Below are 4,753 nucleotides of genomic sequence, written 5' to 3'. Positions count from 1 at the left end.
CTTTGTTTTGTCTTTGTCCTGTCTAAGGCTTAATAAAAAGTCTTTATTGGGGGAAAAAAAAAGAAGGTCGGCTTTTTTTAACCCACGAGCTGCCAGCTGCCCCGTGGCAGTGTACTCCCATAAAGATTATAACCTTGCAAACGCTGTGGGCTGTTCTACCCTGCCCTAGAGGATCACTGTGTGTTGGAATTGGCTCAGTGGCAATGGTAGTAGTAAGAGGTAGCCAAGGAAGACATAGCACACCTGCATTGTCACAGCTTGCTACAACCATGTGGAGAACGTTTTTTGCAGAATGTTATTGTTGTGTGCCATTGAGTCGATTCTGACTCATAGCCAATCCTACACGGCAGAGTAAAACTGCCCCATAGTATTTCCCAGGCTGTGATCTTTACAGAAGTTTCCCCCTGGAGCAGCTGGTGGGTTTGAACTACCAATCTTTCAGTTAACAACTGATCCCTTAATTCGGGGCTTCACACTGGTTCGAAACGGTTTGAATGGTCATGGCTGATGAAGCACATGTGTTAGGTAGTGACCAAATCTCTTGCTCATGTGATTTTGACCCAAGTGGGAAACAGGCATCAGTGTACTGCTTAAAGATGGTGACTGACACACATTCAAAGTGACTGGCCATCATCTTTGACCAGGGCACCGCTCCCTGTTTCCTATTTGGGTAGAAATCCCGTGCTTGAGAGATTTGGTTGCTATGCAATGCATACACTCTGTTGGCCATGACTGGACCGTTTCTAGCTGGTTTCAAGCCTTGGCTTAACCATGGTGCCACCAGGGCTCCCAACCAGAACATTCCCCTTGCCATTAAACTGCTACATTATCCTTCAATAAGCCATGGATTTGCATAGACTGGTAATCTGAATAAACCACCGGCGAGCTGAATGAGTGTATATCCTTGGTTTGACTTTCATTCTGGAATGCCTTGTCTGCTGTCTAGGGTGGAGTGTAGGCACACGTCCCTGGGCCGCAGTGTCGTGGTCACAGTCATCAGGCTTTCTTGAGGCTCCTTCTTCCCCTCCTCCATCCACCAATGTAAGCAAATCTGACTTTCTCTATAGTTTTTTCTTTGAGAAAATTCGAAGAAGAAACATACAAGTTTTAATGAAATGCAGTTACACCATTAATTGCCACCCACTGCCTGGAGATACAGAATCATGCATTCATTTAGGAAGCAGAGAGCCCATGGCTTATTTTGTTTGAGGATGTTCTTGTCTTTTGTTTGTTTCTTTCCACTTCAAAGCCCTGGAACCTTAGGGAAACCCATCAGCCTGGCAACGCTCTGACTATTTATGGGAAGATCCAGTTGGCAGGAAGCTCTGACTGTGATGACATCCCATGTGGAACATTCTAGAAATGTTATTGTAGAAAGAAGGGTGCCAGGTGTCCAGTAAGTTTCTCTGTTAATTTTACAGCTGGCTGCTGAGTTAGCACACCTCAGTGTCAGCCTCGGCCTTATCTCCTGACTGATTTAAATTAATACCCTGGGCTGCACACCTGAGGAGTGAGAGGTGCTCAGGTGACATTTGGCAGAATGTTCTAAACAATTACTGCACATGAGTAGGCACTTCACCAGCTGGGGAGAGTCTCTCTTGTGCTTTTGACATCATTGTAAGAGAAACTTTTAGGGTTGCCAAGAGCATGTGAATATCAAAATTACACATACAGTCTTTTCCTTACATGGAATGCACCAAGATGTGGGTTTTATTTATTTATTTTTAATTTAGATATAAAGACAGTTGAAGAGCCTTGGGAATTAAAATCATTTGTTTCATGTGTATATTTTACCCTAAAAACAAGCCTTGCTGGTGGAAAGTTTTCATTGGAGAAAGGAATTATTTCTTCCCCTAATTGGTGAGTTTACAAGGAAAGTGATCATGATTCAGATAGAAATCTATGAAAATTTCTCTGTTTTCCTGATTCTAAGCTATTCAGTAATTTCTAATTTCTGAATGTCCTGCAGAGTACATACTCATTTTCAGTAAAGAATTGAAAGAACATGAGTAGATACAATATAGTCTGTTCTCTATACTATCTTGAGGAGAAAGATTTGAGTATGAATGTGCTGGGTCTCAGAAACAGGTTTGGTAAGGAGAAAGGGAATTCTCTTCTTTTGCAAAAGAACGGTGACTAAACTTGTGTCACTTGTAGCCATTCATTCTTCAGTAGCATGCATCTAAAATAATTTTCATTTTAAAGTAACATGCACTTACCATGAAAAGTCCAGCACTACAGGACTGTATGGAATCAGAAAGGAGAGTGCTCTTTTCTGCTCCCCAGAAAACCAGAAAAACCAAGCTCACTGCCAGCAAGTCGGATCCAACTCATAGCGACCCCTCCTTGAGTTTCCGAGGTGGTATCACTATTGAAGTCGATTACCCAATCTTCCTTCCGAGGAGTGGCTGGTGGGTCTGCTCCCCAGAAGGAATTTGAATGGCTGTTTTATTACTGCACGCCTTCTCTCTGCCAGGCACTGTGTTGGGTGCTGGAGATACAAAGATGAATCAGAAGCTTATCTGTCTGTTGCAGAGCTCCTCCGGCTTTATCACCTGAAATCCCTACAAGAAAGATGACTTAGGACCTTTGAGAGAAAATAAGGATCCTTATCTTGAGATCATCTTAATGTAGGTGATGGCCTCTAAAGTAGGTGATCACTTTGTATGTGACTAGACCAAAAAACCAAACCTGCAGTCCTTGAGTCAGCCCCATGGATTGCCTAGGAGCACGATTCTGTGACCTTTCAGAAACCAGTCACCAGGACTTTCTTCCAAGGCATCTCTGGATGTGTTTGAAACACCAACCTTTTGGTTAGTAGTCACACGTGTAACCATTTGGGCCATCCAGGGACTCTGTTATAGGTGACATTTCCTCAGAATTCTGGAAAGGACTAGCAATAATGAATCATTTCTTCTTTCAGCAACTATTCACCCTGCGTGCTTACTGCTCTTTGAAGCACTGTGGCTGTCACCGTGCATCAAGCATACAGTTGCCCTTGTTCTCACAAAACTTATCCTCTAGAGGAGGAGTGATACACAACTAAAGTTGTGTGTGAATCACTGCTGTGTGTGCTCGGAAGGCTGTGCTGTAGCCCGTATGTCTTAAACGGATTCATGTTTCTTGCCCTCTGCTCACAGCAAGGCCAAGAAGAACAGTGTAGAAGCAGGATGCCTTGATCCTTGATCTCAGCCCAGATTGCCTCTTCTCAAGCCAGGTTCTAGGGGAAAATTGCCGCAAAGTTATGACAGTGAAGAAAGATTTTTATTCAGCATATGCAGCAAAGGAAAAGAAAGATGAGAAGTGGACAGACGTGGCATCAGAACAATGTTGGCCAAGTCGAAGGAGTATTATAAAAACCCACTGTATAGATTACATATTACAAATCAATGAAAGCTTCATCTCTTCATAGACAGGCTATAATTACTGAATCACAGTGATGGTTTCTTTCAATTAATCCGTGTACAGGTTTTCAGTAAAAATACTCAGGAGTGTCTTCACTGGCCCCCAAACCCAAAACAGGATCAAGATAAAGGTGGTAACAACAACAACTTACTGCTGTAGAGTTAGATCCGAATCATAGCGATCCCTCCTTGGGTTTCTGAGGTGGTATCATTATGGAAGTGGATTGCCCAACCTTCCTTCCAAGGAGTGGCTGGTGGGTTTGAACCACCAGCCTTCTGGTTAGCAGTCAAATGCCTTAGGCACTATGCCACCAGAGCTCCTAAAGGTGGTAACTACCCTTATTCAAAATGTCTTATTCTAAAAAGATATGCATAGGGCAAGTTCCCTAGCTCTTTGTATAAGCCCCTTTCCTGTACCCTAGTTTATCTACTCTTCCTGAGATGAATCTGACCCTCCCAGAATTATCACGTCTACTGCTTCTCCCTAGGCTTTCCCGGAATGATCCACATGGGTGAGTTGAGGTCAGAAACACTGGGGAAGTAACACGGAAAACTCAAAATGGCGTCTGAACTTAGGTCAAAGCTCAAGATGGCATTAGGGTTCCAACTGTAGTTTCTCAAACCAAATGGCTTTGATGCACTTCGACCAGCAGTGATGTCAGTTTTGGGAACAGGCAAGACAGTACGGACACAGTGCAGGGTGCTCTCCCCACCCTGGTCTGAGAATGTCTGTGGTGAAGCAACAGCTCACCCCACCCAGCACTCTCTTGTGCTCACAGCCTCTTACTATTGAAGCCTAACTCAGACTTTTTCTCCTGTCTTGGTTTTGGCTTAGAGAGCCCTGGTGGCACAGTGGTTAAAGTGCTTGGCTGCTAACCAAAATGTTGGCAGTTGAATCCACCAGCCAATCCACTGGGGAAAAATGTGGCAGTCCACTTCCAAAAAGGTAACAGCCTTGGAAACCCTATGTTGTTGTTATTATTATGTGCTGTCGAGTTGGACCCAACTCATAGTGACCCCTCCTTGGGTTTCTGAGGCAGTTTCACTAAAGAAGTAGATTCCCCAAGCTTCCTTCCAAAGAGTGGCTGGTGGGTTTGAACCACCAGTCTTCTGGGTAGCAGTCAGGTACCTTAGGCACTTCGCTACCAGAGCGCCCTGGGAAACATATGGGGCTAACTTACTCTTTTCTATAGGATTGCTATGAATTGGAATCAACTCAACTGCAACTGATCTGTTTTGGATTTATATCAGTGATTCCCATTGGAAGGTGATTTTGCCACCCAGGAAATATTTGATAATGTCTGCAGACATTTTTGGTTGTCCTGTTTTAGTGTATGTGTGGGGGATGC

The 4,753-nt window shown here is 43.9% G+C and overlaps 1 protein-coding gene across 1 annotated transcript in view; it reads left to right on the top strand.

The window, feature by feature from the left end:
• LOC103194880 (docking protein 5) overlaps nt 1-4,753 on the top strand; it is a 263,138-nt gene that overhangs the window by 186,946 nt on the left and 71,439 nt on the right. The window lies entirely within an intron of this gene.

This window comes from Orycteropus afer, unplaced genomic scaffold, assembly GCF_000298275.1.
Source record: "Orycteropus afer afer isolate SDZICR_OR568_19922 unplaced genomic scaffold, OryAfe1.0 scaffold00049, whole genome shotgun sequence".
NCBI classification, from domain to species: Eukaryota; Metazoa; Chordata; class Mammalia; order Tubulidentata; family Orycteropodidae; genus Orycteropus; species Orycteropus afer.
The sequence above is the reverse complement of the archived record's forward strand: the minus strand, read 5'-3'. Positions and strand labels throughout refer to the sequence as shown.